Here is a 15746-nt window from a genome sequence, read left to right as displayed (position 1 = left end):
AACTGTTCTAACTGGCAATGTCCATAGGTCAGCAGCAACAAAAAATAAACTTTCAGGCAAAGGCGAGACATCACATACGAGACTCAGATCACAAACAAGTGTCGAAAAATGGCATGTTATGCAACCTTAACATACCAGTACCCAAAGACCCCAAATCAACTTGAGGAATTTGGAAAGTAAAGGAACTGAAAAAATATTTTGTTGTATCAGATGGTAGTCAATATGGCCATCTTTACAGGGAAGATGCAAAAATATTTCCCAAATAGCCAGATCGAAATACATGTTATGGTTGGCACTTAAGACTGAAGTGGATTCAACCTCTTCTCAATCCACCATTGTCAATATGTGTCATTTTTGTAGATAAATATCCATCACAGAACAAAGCAAAAACCGAGAAAGACACATAGTAACATTAAAAATTAAATGCTTGTACTATACAAAGAACTGCATAACCTCCATACCTGTAGCTTAACTTCTGGATAGCTGGGTGTGCCACGTCAAATCATGCTGCCTCCACAGAGGTTACTAAAGATGAAACAGAAGAAGTAGCCACTTATGAATGTACTGCAGAAACAGGAACAGGATGCAAATTTAGTGCTATCAACAGGACCCAACAATGGAATGGAACAAATCATTGCTCATACCTTGAGTAACATGACAATTGAAGAGAATGCCAAAAATTGTAAATCTGTCATATCCTAATGGAATGCATCCCTTGCCAAAACCAGACACAACCAATCAACTATTTTGTTAAACAATCTGTCTTGGTTTAACCTGTTCAGTGCCATAGATGAGATAACTCGTCCAAGCAGATCAATAACACAGTGCCATGGACAAGTTAATTTGTTCAATAATACTGAGCTTCAATGCTACATCTCAGCATCATACATGCAACTGACCAACTTACAAATTGTTTCACTTTCGATCCAATGGTGAACAGTGCTAGGCAATGAAGGTGATGAAAAAAGCTTATGTGATTCAATAGAACCAATGTGATACTGATGCTCGTCTGATGGTAAAAACCTCGAACTGCAGCACCTGACCCTTGTGCACAAAAAGTTCTAATAGTGTTGGTGTACCACCACTGTGGTAATGTGCAAAATGGAACCAACTACAAAAACTTGAACATCCACAATCCCAGCAAAATAAATGGAAACTCAGAATGAGGAATGAGCAACTTGTGTACCTTAGAAAATCTAAGTATTGATACAGATGAGAAAGATTAACAACTGGACACCAATTTCTTGTCTTCTTAGGACCATTAATTGATGGAAATAAAGCCCTGAAAGAACTAGTACTCTTCTTACCCCAACACCAACCAAACTCTGATAGCCACAAATTGTAAAGTCTCAAGATCTGCAGGTAATGGATATGCTATAGGTTTGATTGATAATGACAAGGAAGGTGTAAAGTGAGTGACTAACCCTGATTTAAGGATATGGAGTTCCCACAGATCCTTGGTTAAGGTTACTACATGTCCACAAATTCTTAGGGCTAAGTTGCCACAGACCCTGAAGGTAGAAAATGATCACTGATGCTGCTGGCAGCATTCAGACCAAGCAGCAGAAGCCTTGGATATGAAAAAAATCTATTTTGGTACCAATGTAAGAAGAGGCTAATGCCAGGTTTGTCAGGACCCTTGAAGAGGCACAGATGTATAATCTTTTGTAAGTGCAATGAAACATGATACATCAACAATGACAAAGATGAATGTAACAGCATGTGTGTATGCTTACAATGAGTTCAACTTGTCTTCAGTGAAGTTGCTGATCCTGAGAACCTTCCAACAGTTTGTTGTCAGGAAAAAAACACATTGGATTTTAAGAGTTGTAAGTCCATAAACTTTCCACTATCCCACCAGAGGCCATTGACCTATTCAGGTTAATTACAAACTCCACCTTAGAACCCCTAAGTTTGAGAAACAGATGCATTATTTAAGAGTTGGGATGAGTTTTCATGTAGCAGTGGTAGGCTAAATCACATAGATCCAACAACCTTGGTGGACAAGTCATAACTGTTCCTTCATGTAACTGAGTAGCAAAGCTCTTTGCATAAAACACAATGTTATAGGTGCAGAAAAAAAACTAAATATTTGCTTCCAGGCCTTTCAGCCATCAAGTAAGGTGTGCATGCTCAAAAGTAATTAGGGAAAAGACCCAAAACATCATACCCTTAATGAACCAAATGAAGAAAATGCTTTTGAAGCAGCTTATCTAAAAGTGGCCTGCTTGTGTATTTCTTTTAAAGACTGTATTTATTACCATTGTTTGGAACAACACTTAATTTGGTAAGTTTGTTTTGTTTGAGCAAACCAGCATTGGGCTATCTGGAAAACTGAACCTGAAATTCCAGTGTTTTAAATCAGTAAACTTACCACTGTCCCATGAAGAGACTAAAAAGCTAACAGGCCAAAGGAAGGTGCAGGAAAAAACTATTCTAAATTCTTTCCGGAATGTCAAGAAGCACCCATAATTGCAGCCTCAGAGCCTCACCTTCCAAAAAACACCAAACCAAATATATTTTTCAATGTCACTGAAAATTGGTTTGATAATCAATTTTTCTTTTTTAAAAAGATCAACCAAGTGACATGAAGAATGCTCAAAGTATCTCTGAAAAATCACAGCACTGGAAAACCCATTAGTGATACTGTCAAGCAAAAGTGGTAACTTTATCTGATTAAGATGTTTACATATAGAACCAGGATACCAACTGATGTAGATGGAGAGTGTAACAAGACAAATATCACTTAGGGCAATTAAGTGTGATATAAAAGAATGGAGCAAGCAAGAAAATAATCAGACCAATGCTTTGATAGACAAACGAAGAAATGCTGGCAGTCAAGAATAGCTGTAGTGTGAGAGGAGGTATGTTTTGGAAACAATACATGTAATTTAAACTTTAACTTTCTATTGGTTATATATAATGTAGTATTAAATGTTACAAAGGACTATCAGCAATTTGTGAAATAGAGGATGTGGCAGATTGGTATGTCAAGTGAGCGATTTTCTAGTTTATGGCCTTGTACACAAAGATTGAAGGCTATAAACATTTCACTCTGTTCAAATAATAATTATATTATAATGAGCAGCTTATATTAAATTGTGTACTTCTGAAAGGAAGGGTCAATAAATTAAATACAAAGAGAGACTTAGAAAGTAAATTATCGATTCTATAACTGAGGAAGATTGAGAATTTTTTAAAGATACTTCCACATAAAATTAGGAACTTAAATATGGTATAATATTAACATTTTTATTTATTAATTATGTTTTGACATTAGGTTTAATGTAATACATTAATATCAAAGTAGATTAATTGGATTTTGAATGTAATTATGTAGAGAGGTTGCAACATATGCAAAACAGGTTAATGTATGGTTAGGGTTAACACCATCAGCAATTTTAAGCATCAATGAATCATTACTTTATCCATATTATTGTGTAAATCAATAACAGCATACATCCAAACACTGAGGTATGCCTACTTGTGACATCAATCAAATTTAACTGAACTCCATTTTAAAAAAAACAAAACCCTCTACCTTCTTCCATCCAGCCATCCTTCTATCCAAAGAGCAAATTTGATCTCAGAATGGCTGGTATGGGTATTTTATTGATAAGGAGAAAACAATGTTTCAACTTTCGAAGGTCGTCTTCAGATTAAAAAAGAGTTTTAGTGTGACTGTTGATAGACATTTTTTTATGGACAAGAGTATAAACAGGTACAGGACTGTAGGAGTGTTGCAAGTGGATGTAAAGTTATTAATTAGTATACGTAGAAAGGTGTTCCTTCATATTCGTTTAATTTTGGTTTTCGTTGTTGTATAAGTAGGGTTTATTTGAATTTGTGTTTGTTTTTATTTGTTTCCCTACTTGATATCTGGGTGTTTTCTATGGTTGTGTTTATTTGATTTTCAGTGTTCAAAAACATGTGAAAGTGTGTTTTTGTGTTCTATGAATCTAGTTTCCATTGTTTCTGCTTATTTCCCCGGTATAGAAATCATGGCAGTTGTTGTATTGTATTTTATAAATTATGTTGGTGTTGTATTTGTCAGTGTAGTTTTTACATAGTATGGACATTAATTTTGTACCTGGTTTTTGAATAAATTTGATGTTTACTGGAATGTTGCATTTTAAGTTTTTTGAAATGTTGGTTAGTTTTTCGTTGATGTTGGGGACATATGGTATGCAGCACTATAAGGTTTTGTAGTTTGTTGTATCTTGGGATTTATTGTTGTTTGTTTGTTGTTGGTCTAGGTGTGTGTGTGTGTGTGTGTGTGTGTGTGTGTGTGTGTGTGTATAATTTGTTCCATGGTTTTTGAGGAAAAGTGTCATTTTATTTTGTCTAATTCATTAATTTTATCTGGCAAACATAGTTTTGTGGCTGTGTTTATTTGGTTTCTTAATATGTTGAGTTCTTGTTTTGTTTCATGTGCTGAGTCCCAGGAACGTATAATCCAGTATGGGTGATTATTCTGTGGATTTCTGTTTTGAATCGTGTATCAGTTCTAGTGGTTTTGAGATTAAGAAATACTATTTGGTTAGTTTTTTTCCCGTTCACAGGCCAACTTATTGTTGGAGTGTATCGAGTTAACATGATTGAGAAAACTGTGTGTTCTGTAGATGCAAATCTAGCAATTGTATCATCAACATACCTGTACCAGTATAGTGGTGGATAGAAGGCTGAATTGATTGCTTGTGATTCAATCTGTGTCATAAAAATGTTGACATGGGATTCCCCATACTCATGCCATTTATTTGTAGATAGTTTTGGTAGTAGTGAATTCTATAAGGGTTACTAATTGGTTGTTGGGGGTGTGTGTCAATGGGTTGGGATCTTGGATATAAAGTTCTTAGGCTATCTTGTGGGTTTCAGTTGTTGGGACTTTGTGAAGACAGAGATTACATCAAAACTGGCCATTAAGGATTTATGATTTAGTTGATTATGAATATATTTAAAATTGAAGAGTCATTGAAAAAAGAATCCAGCTGATGTTAAATGTTTAGTAAATCCATAAACACTAAATGTATATTCTTACCCTCATCTTCTTAAGCAGTAGCCTCTTCAAAGAATGTCATAAGATTTGTAAAGCAATGTGTCCTTTAATGAAACAATGTTGGCTACCTGAATCTAAAATTTTGTTAATTGAACTGAGAAAACACATTTTATCATACTTTCAAAAATATCTTTATGCTACTGATATAAGGCTAATAGGCTTGTAATCACCTGCAGCAAGCAATATGTAGACCAAATTACAAACTACAATACCCATACAGTAAGACAGATCAAACAATTCATGAGGTAAAAAAAAACCAGCAAAAAGCACAACATGAAATTATTAAAACAATATAAAAGTAATACAAAGAATGGCAAATGAAAACTTAATCACAGCCAACATTTAAAAAAAGTGAGAGATACCAGTTCAGTATTATGAGCAAAAAACCGTGGAAACATTTCAAACAAAAATATAGTGGCATTTTTACAGTTTTGTAAGAAAATATTAAAACTCCCACAATCATAGTAAACAGTATGATTTTGTAAAGTTCCTTATAACACACTATTTCTTACATCTAGAATATTACAATAACCTGTTTTGTTTTTCATATTCAAGTTCAAATTCACTCCTCCACAACAACCAACAGTTAAACACACTCACAAGAAACAACAGAATTATAAACATTAATATGGATAATACCTCATACCATTTTTAACAAATGACTTGGAGGTCACCATTTATCAAGTCTGCTCATTCTACATAAAAAATGTATGGCAAACCTATTTAGTAGAAACATACAATTCTGGTCAAAACACTGCTAAACAGATATAAAACTAACTTAAACCTAATGTTAAGAGCTTATGTATGTGTTAAAATTTTAAAGTTCATTATGCCTTAAATAAAATGATTTGTTTAGGTCACTTAAAGTTTAAAATATGTCATGTAAGACAATGTTACTAAAACTGTACATTTATGTGTGTCAAGTTATTGTTATAACATTGTTGTAAATATCTCCTGACGTTTTACACACAATTTGTTTGCGCAGAGGTAAATGAAAATAAATAGATAACTATAATACAGTTGATTTTAAACCTTGACTACATACATGTCTGTCTTGGAAATTTATTTTTAAGTTATGTAGTCTGAACTACGTAATCATGTGCAAAATACTGTAGACAGTAGTGTACGTAGTCATTACAAGTCAGGAAAAGGTATATACATGGTTTTCAAGGATACAGTCAAATTAAAACAATTCACTTTGCACTCATCCATATATATTTTAAAACTGTGGAATATTACATACTGTTGGCTGCAACTATGAAAGCTACATACCAATCAAATCTAACTGGATGTACACTATAAACTATGCATATCATAAAAATCATGACATCTAAGCTAATGCACTGTTATCAAATTTAATTTTCTACACAACAAGGAAAATGGATAGAAAATATAGTACAACTATCTTGCTGTTCCTGATTCAAATTTAGAAAAAAGGTTAATAACTGAAATACGACTCTTAATATTGGTACTACATTACTAAAGACAGATGTACCAATACAAATTTATAATGATTCTTGGATGTTTTCCATTGTTCTATAAATCTGAGATTATTTCTCTTAGACACAAATTTATTCTTGCTTAATGTGGGTAATATAGCTTACCTTTCATTTATAAAAATACAACTAAACCAAGCATGTACAAGTTCCACATGCATTGCAATCATACAAACAGATCTTTTACTACAAACAACATTTGTACTTCAAAATATTAATACTATTTGACTTTTCTGACTGGTAAACTTAATACTGATTCACAGGAGTTTTGATAAGTTTAAATTAAAATCTGTTCTTTTATCAAGGGAACATCCAAATTTAGCAGCATAAATTATAACTATACTTCACAAATTTTACGAAATAATATGCATAAAATTTGAAACTAAAAACACTAAAATATGCCTGAAAATAATTAAATGTTATATGAATAAACTTGAAATCGTTGATGGTGAAACACAAAATTGCATTACTAAGGAGACAAGTGTGTGTGTTTTCTTTTTGCAAAGCCACATCAGGTTGTCTATTGTATCCACCAAATGGAACTGAACCCCCGATTTTAGCATTAAGAATTCATAAATTTACCACTGTACCTGCACAGGAACAGAGTGAATCATAGATACATTCTGTTTACCTTTTAGTTTGTAGATGTTATAAATCAATCTAGTGATAAACTGACAATGTCATTAATCATTTTATTTTTCATTATACAAGCTAACAAAAAAGTTCGAAATATGATGATAATTACATGTATATTATGATTAAAACATAACTGGACTGAATATAAATATATTCAGCACCTAAAATTAATTTATAAACATAAAACTGCCTCTGTAATAACTGAAACCTATAAATATATAATCATGTAATTTTCATACTTCTGTCATTTTCATACTTAAATAATAAAAAAATTGAAAATCTCCATTATTCATCAATATGTATAACATGGTGCAAGTGACAGTATGGTAAGTGTTTGTGTACCACTGGTTTTATATTTGTGTAACTTCTATTTTTATAGGTATGTGCTTTACTATGTAATTTTGGTTATTTCCTGAGTTTTTTTTACATATATATATATATATCAATATTGCATTGTTGTTAATAGTCCATGCTGCTAACTTACAGCCATAATGGAACAGCATTAAAATGTGTTCAGAATATCCCATCTATCATTAAAAATCCAAACAGTGTAGTCAGTCTAATCAGTTGCCATGAATAATCAAAGATCATACACAAATATCATAGTAGGGTAATCAGTGATGTCGAGAGACCCACTTGTTGAGAAATATATATGCAAAAACGGCTTGTTTGGGTTGAGAAAATATTTTACATAGAAGAGCGAACAACGTTTCGACCTTCTCCGGTCATCGTCAGGTTCACAAAGAAGAAGGTAGAAACGTTGTTCGCTCTTCTATGTAAAATATTTTCTCAACCCAAATGAGCCGTTTTTGCATATATATCATAGTAGGGTATATATTTCAAATAAATATCTTTTATTTTGAAAGATTGGGGGTATAATTGGTAGAAATATTAGAGGTAGTTTCTATTTATTTGCTTTCTACATTAAAGTATTTAATGGAAACTGTATTCCCACCAAAAAGATTATAATATTATAATGTCCCAAAGCTGAAAGAACAAGCATTTTTGGTTGGACATGAATTCAAACCCACTACTCCAGACTGCGAGTTGAACTTGGAATATATAAGACCATAACACAAGGTTTTGTGACTAAAAGATGAAGATTTCACAAAAGTATCAGGATGAATCTGAATGCATATCTGTTTGATATCAATGTTCCTTTCACTCATTTCTCTCAGTTTTGATAACAAATATTATAATAAAAAATGTTCATTGTGGCAAACAAAATAATAATTTGATATAAGCAAAAGGTTTGTTTCTTCCTAATTCATAACAACATTCTTACATCAATATGACTTGCAAATTTGACACTGAATCAGGCTGTACATTTACAGTCTTCACAATATGTAGACTGCTGCAAGTAATTATGAAAGGAAAAAGTATTTAACATATTCCAGAAACAAAACTATACTTGGTACAATATTTATAATTATAAGCAACAACTTAACTGAACTTCACATACATGCTACCAAAGATATTTGTATGAGATATGTTTGAAAATCTTCTTGTTGTATTTAATTTTTTAAAATCAGTTTTCAAAACTACAATGAACATGCCTCAGACTGACACTGTCATAAACATTAAAAACTTTATATTCATTAGATATACAAGTTGACTTCAGGTTATTTGTGTTGTTTACCTTTTGCATCTAGTGTATTGACATTTACAATCTTTCAAAGGTACACTGGATATTTACATCTAAATGACATAATGGGTATTTAATTATTAGCCAGGATTCCATATAGTTTTGACAGAAGAGTACACTATGGAGAAGTGGTGGTAGGTTTGAGATGGGCTAAAAAATCCATTAATAAATGATTTACAGCAGCTTCAAGGAATTTAGAAAACCTGTCTTGTTTGAAACATCAAATTTTGGAGAAAAATAAATCACACACACAAAAAATTCCAACTTCTATTAATAAATGGGACAGTTGGTGAATATCTTCTCAGTTAAAATGGTCTGTTGCTTGTATAGCCAAGTATTTTATCTAATAAATAACACATGATCTATGAAACCTTTTACATCTGTTGGTGAAAAGTGACAAATTAATGAGAAATTCTATGAACGTATTGTTTATGGAAATTTTGATAAGCCAGTCTCTTGATATTTTTGGAATGACAAAAACAATCTTTTGCATCAAGAACTACTTGCCCTAAAGTTTACTCCATGTAAATAACTAAAACACAAGCATTTAGCATCTTCAACAAAAAAATTACAAATATATCTTTGTGGCAAATCCTGACTTTTCCAAAATAAATCTGACCATATCCATTCCCTTTCTTCAGTTGATCACTCATCAAATCAGATTACAAGTATTCAGAGAAGTATCTTCTACATCTTACAACAATAAAGTTTCATATATAGAAGGAAGTATAAAGTACAATACAACTATTTCATGAAACAATGGATATGACTCTTTGAATCTTAACCCATTCTTAGATATCCCTCTTTGTGTAACACTGAAGGGAGAGTCAGCATGATATATTTCAACTAATGTTATGCTATGACTAGTCAGTAACATCTTAGTGATCAGCTTTCATTATGCTCTAAATGCCACATGTAATGTGTAGAAATTCACACACCTACATGTGGTAAATTAATACAATAGTATTATGATGTTGAACAACCAAGTTACTGCTACAATGAAGTTATTTCATTTATGCCACATACATCATCCTCAGCAGTTTTCAGTTCATTTCTGTGTGCTTGTGCATCATGCAATTCAATGATTTATAAAAAGAATCCAGTTTATGATTAACATTGTAATTGTGTCTGTTGAGGTTCACACAAATAGTGGTTTTCACTGTTTTAGTTACTGGTGAAGTCATGATCAGAAAATTATTTTTGGGAGCAGTTTGGTCGTACATAAGTTGTTTAATATTTCACTGCATGTTGTAGGTATGCAGCATCCATTCCAGATGTATGATAAATTTTAATTGTGTTTTTCATAAATTGGTTTTGATTCATAGTTTTACACTAAACATTTTTAATCTTTTTGCTTATTTTATTTAGTATGTTAGATTTTCTGTTTTTAAATGCAGTTTAAGTGTCTATGTAAATCAGATGCAAGTCTTATATGAATACTGATCTTTTATTATAGGCAAACATTACAAGCTGTATCTATTGTGCTGTACCACTTGTACTTGTATTTTTATTGTCATATCATCCTAAAGTGAGGCGATTTTCAATCATTACAATAATTAGTACTTCCTTACTATGAAATGGACTGTAGTACAGTGCACGAGGTTCAGAGTTAGAATTAACAGTGTGGAATATGTATTAAAGTTATTGATTTCATCTCTATCTACACATCTTGTTCAATTCTCCATGAGCCTGTTGTAGTCCTAAGAAACCTAGAAGACAGTAGTTGGATGGAGACTTAGTTTTAATGTTTGAGTAATGATTATTTTGGTGATTGCACAATGATATTAGGTGGGATTTCTTATTGTTCATGTTTGAAATAATTCTGTGCAAAACATTTAGGGATTTGTATTTTGCAGCTACTTATAACTGTGTGATAAGCATCACTGTACTTGAATACCACACATTAAGGTCGATCTGAGGCTTAGTTTAATAAACTGAGTGCTAGCTCAGCTAGTGTGCTTTCCAAAGAGAATAAACCATGGTTACTTGAAAATTTAATTTTAATGATTAGCCAAATCTCTCGTCATCTGATTAGTGACGTGCATGAATGGATTAAGGAGATTCCCACTATCCCTATGTCTACTATCTAGCAAAACCACAGCCAAGTGAACTGGCTTGGAGAAATCAGCATAACCAGTCAAAAGTTCACAGTTCCTCCTGCACAATTTCTCAGGCTTTGCAAAGTGTATTCACAAGTAAACTTGTCTTTTTGTTGTTGATGTTTTAGTTTATGAAGAAAGGGTCATGTTCAAAAGCTTTTGTTTTTAGACCAGATACAGTTTACTTAATAAAAATGATTAATTACAATAGAATTTCATTGTATGGATAAAATAACTTTTGTATTATTTTAAAAAATGGTTACATAAAAAAACTTTTTTTTTACATACCCCTTTTGAAACTAAGGTGGTGAAAATAAATATTCTGATACCACGTGTCCACTGAATGGCATAATATCACAACATTCATTTCAATTTCTATGACTCAATGATGAAAGCTGGACAAGAAAAATTTACTTACCGCAAAATTTTTCATTAAACATTTTCTTCAAAACACTAATTTCAAATCAGGTGGTTAAGGCACTCAACTCGTAACCCGTGGGTTAGGGGATTGAATCCTCCTCACAACAAACTCGCTGGCCCTTTGAACTGTGGGGGTGTTAAATGTGATGATCAATCCCACCATTCACTGGTAAAAGAGAAGCTCAAGAGTTGGTGGTGGGTGGTGATAACAAACTGCCTTCCCTCAAGTCTCACATTACTAAATTAGGGAGGTCTAGCACAAATAGCCCTCGTAAAGCTTTGCTGAAAATTCAAAACAAATGAGTTTGGTTTTAAATTGGAAAGTATAATTCAAATTTTAGTATTATACATAAGTTAAATTTTTATTTTAAAAGTGAATATTGAAAAAAAAATCTAAATATCATGTTTTATGCATTTTATGATGTGCTCAAATTAGAGTTTGTGATGTCCAAATACCAAGACTATAATTTCTTATAAGTAAAGAGCTCAAATTACTGATATTGAGAAGTTATAATTTGGAAAATTGAATCTCCTATCTTTTCTGCTTGCTACATTTACTGAATTAGTCTCAGTGCCCCTACCTACCTCTTGCCATTTTTGGAAGCACTTGCTTATGTACACTTACTTTTGAATATCACTCAAACAGAGCTAAGTTACAGAGTTTTATAAATTATAGTGAAATCCTAAGGTACTGATGTAGTAATTTATGATTTTTTGTTGTTTTGAAATGTACACATGCCAAATTTAAAATATCATTTTGTTTCACATCTTACTGTAAAATTTTATGAGACTTGATATTCAGTACTGAGTCAAGCCCCAAATGAGTAAAAAAGTTCAAAACTAGAAAATATTATTGTTTACTCTACTTCTTTATTTACTGTTCTGTATTTTAAGATAAATTAAATTCAAGAACTTTTTATAACTTATAACTCACTTGTGACTATTTTACAAAATACTAGTTTACACAAATACAGCCAATACAGGTCACTTTGTGGAGACAAGTTTCATGTTCTTGGATAAAGTAACGAGTGCACGTGTACTGCATCAGAGCAACTCAAGTAACGTCAGCCAAAAACGGCTGTAGGGTGAATTTAATAAAAAGTATAAACATATGTATAAATGGATAATGTTATGAGATTTTAAGATATTGAAACAAAACCTCTATCTTTTCATTTTATAATGTTTTGACATTCTACAAAGAAAATAGTGTAATTCATTTGTAGGGTTAATTCAAATTTTAAAATGAATCTTCCATAAATCTTCAAATCAGCACAGTTACCTTATGAATATTGATGTACTGTTTGTCATCTGAACAGAACTAACAACTGGAAGAAATTCCTCTGAACTGAAAACTGAGTGACAGTAAGCATAAAGAAGATAATCTTTGTTACCTTATTTTCAGTGTTCATTTAATTAAACAGAATTTTATGCATTAGTATAAATTTCATAATGTCTACATGATACATTATAAATTACAGATGACATACATCATTCTCTTGGCTTCAATATATTCAAGGACCATGTTTTAACTCTGTTAAATTTGGTAACTTCAGTCAACTTTAAATGAGCTGTTACAATAAAAAGTATTTAATTAAATACTTTATTTAATACTGGAAACATAAAATAATAAAATCAATAATATATTTTTTTAATTTGGTGAACTTAAACAGTGACATATTTGCTTACTTGAATAAAGACAAAGACATGTTTACACAAAATCAACTTAACTTGTTTTATTCTGCACACACTTTTTGTTCTGGTATTTGAAGACACTGAGTAGGATAAAAACTATATCTTTCCCAAACCATAAGCTTGATGTATAATATTTTTCAAAATTGTTTGCTAAATTCAAAAGTTTTAATAAACTAAAAAATGTAAGCAAAAATATAAAGGACTCTTTTCAAAATGATTGCAAAGTTATTTAATAAAATAAGCTTACAGAATAATTTTGATCCAAATAGCCTGATTCTAAATGAGAGACACTACAGTAAACTATGAGTGTAAACTTTTACTAAAACTTCATGGTTGAGTAATTACTGTAACGTTGCTCATCAGACTGCTATAATTTTATATTTCACTACTTTGATATGATGATCTCTTTATCACATCAACAAAGTTACACAAAAAATTACGTCATAGTGAAACAGGAATGCTGTAACTAATTAAGACTTGAGATACTTCCTCAGGCAATGTTTTATATTTTATACTTGTGAAGAATATCCAAGTTTTAACTAAAGAAAATACTTCATAACATTAATCATTACGTTTACAATAGATAGTTACAAAAATGACTGGTCCACTGCCTATAACTTTTATTTATAAAGACATGTTCTAGCAAATATTTAAAAGTAAAAATTAAAGATCAAAATGAAATGGCTTGTTTCACATGAAAAGTCAATGTAAGTATTAGCATGATAAAGAGTGATATTATAATCTGGAATCATACCACTGATGAATGCAAGCAACTAAAAATAAATTTGTCAAGTGTAAAACAAGTTCTAAAATATGGATCTATAGTTTTTCATGTTTAACTTTCATTTTCAGTATTGCTACACAATTTAGTAAGTTTTGCAGACTGACTGATAAATAGGCCATCTAATTTACATATAAATTTTCAAACTCAAGTTTTATTGTGTGAGAAGACTGCAACACCAAAATCTTTCAGCCTTTTCTGTTCTCCACCAATAATTGTTAATGTAATATCAACCAACTATTAAAAGAAAAAACCTGCAAATGAACAGACAAAAATATAAAAATTGAAATTTCACTTGTCACTAAAAAGCAAAATTATCAGTTTGTAGGCACAAGGATGTTAATCCAGTTTGTTTGTAAGAAAAAAAGTTATCTAAGCTGAAATATAGACAGAAACAAATTTCTTCCAGCAATGTGTTTAAACTGATCACTTTCTTGGCAAAAGAAACAGACACTTCATAATTATGTTACTGAAGACCCAATTCAGGAACTTCAAACTACTTTTTTCTCTCAAATTACAACTAGTTATATTGTGATTTCACTTACCTTAAACTTCCATGAAAAAGAGATTCTCATTTAACATTTAGATGTGTAGACATAACAAAGAAATAAAACTCTAGACTAGCACTTCCTGAAGTGTTGTTGTCCACATCTCCCCTTTGATAAATGTAGTTTCTTCCACACACACCCTTTTTCAAATGAAGAGATACAATACACACAGATTAAAATGTTATATGTGTTGTTGCAATTACTTATAACCTCATTAATAAAAAAAATATATTAAAATGCTTAATTTTGCATTATTACATAATCAACTGCATCCTAACTGCTACTGTCACTTTTGTCACTACTGTCACCTACACTTTTGGAAATGTTTATCAAAACCACATTAATTATTTCCCTGTAAATAATACATACCTTAATTGCTTCATCCATGGAAAAAGAATACAAGCTATTGTAAATCACTTCAGCTTCTTGTAGCCTCTGTAAGCAAATTCTTATGGCAGAAGAATAAAACTTTTATTGGTACACATGACAGCAAATAATGTAATGAAGACACAGAGCAAATCATTCTTTCTATTTCTTCTGTTACTGCTTTGGTGTGTGTGATGTGTATGTTTTTTTTTTAAAGCAAATCCACACTGGGCTCTCATTTCTCGTTGGATCGGATAAGTTGACATTTACGTTTTAATGACTGACGACAAGAGTAACAAACGTGTTGAAATTGTTAGACATGTACCGTTGACTGTCACACAACATTTAGGAAATCCTGTCGATTACAGTTCATTTCCAGATTTCGTTAACAACGTCTGGCTTAGTTTATCACAGTACTGAGACGTGAACACCAACACAGAGTTAATCAACTGAAACGTTTATCGATCTTCAGGAACGTACATTCCTTAGACTGATCTTTATTCGATTCGATCGTTCTTCCTGTTATTAACATACAATCCTAATAATAAATGGATATTACACTTATCTCCCCACTGTCGCCATGCTTACTTTTATATTTCTTTTCCTCGACTTAAGCGCCACGTAGTGATTGACCGATTTTTGGTTTTGGTTTCTCTGATTTAACACAAAATGGTGAATATGCTTCGCAAAAAATCACAACCAATTGTGCAAAGTATCAACTAAATCTGTCTTGAAATTCGTTATTATTAATTTTTCTTCAGTTAATCAATGTAGAACTACTGCATTTGAGACTACAAGTAGCATTTGTTGCATCATAAATGCACAAAAAAAATAGTTTACCATGATATCTTGCAACAATCAAAGCTCCAATAACAATTTTTTACAGAAAACATACATAATAGATAACATTGTTGTTGTATAAATATATCCAAAAATGATAAACTTTGAAATTTTTTCTTTATGTTCTGAGGGCTTTCATCAGAAAAGATGTTTTCTGACTGATTTCA

General features: G+C 31.5%; 1 protein-coding gene and 1 long non-coding RNA gene across 5 annotated transcripts in view; one reads left to right on the top strand and one right to left on the bottom strand.

Moving 5' to 3' along the window:
- LOC143242444 (anoctamin-6-like) overlaps positions 1-15746 on the bottom strand; it is a 40871-nt gene that overhangs the window by 24546 nt on the left and 579 nt on the right. The window contains exons 1-3 of one of the 4 annotated variants that reach the window (XM_076485848.1): positions 14743-15253; positions 14371-14513; positions 11351-11634 (exon numbers count right to left, since the gene is read on the bottom strand). The gene's annotated coding sequence lies outside the window, so the exon portion shown is untranslated. Of the gene's footprint in view, positions 1-11350; positions 11635-14370; positions 14637-14742; positions 15352-15746 lie in introns of those variants that run through there. The other 3 variants (XM_076485849.1, XM_076485850.1, XM_076485847.1) reach the window with 3 other exon arrangements.
- Positions 2658-15746, top strand: part of LOC143242445 (uncharacterized) — a 28657-nt gene continuing 15568 nt past the window's right edge. The window contains exon 1 of the long non-coding RNA XR_013022698.1: positions 2658-2864. This is a non-coding gene — a long non-coding RNA (uncharacterized LOC143242445). The remainder of the gene's footprint in view (positions 2865-15746) is intronic.

The sequence above is a fragment of the Tachypleus tridentatus genome, unplaced genomic scaffold, assembly GCF_004210375.1.
Source record: "Tachypleus tridentatus isolate NWPU-2018 unplaced genomic scaffold, ASM421037v1 Hic_cluster_2, whole genome shotgun sequence".
Taxonomy (NCBI): Eukaryota; Metazoa; Arthropoda; class Merostomata; order Xiphosura; family Limulidae; genus Tachypleus; species Tachypleus tridentatus.
The sequence above is the reverse complement of the archived record's forward strand: the minus strand, read 5'-3'. Positions and strand labels throughout refer to the sequence as shown.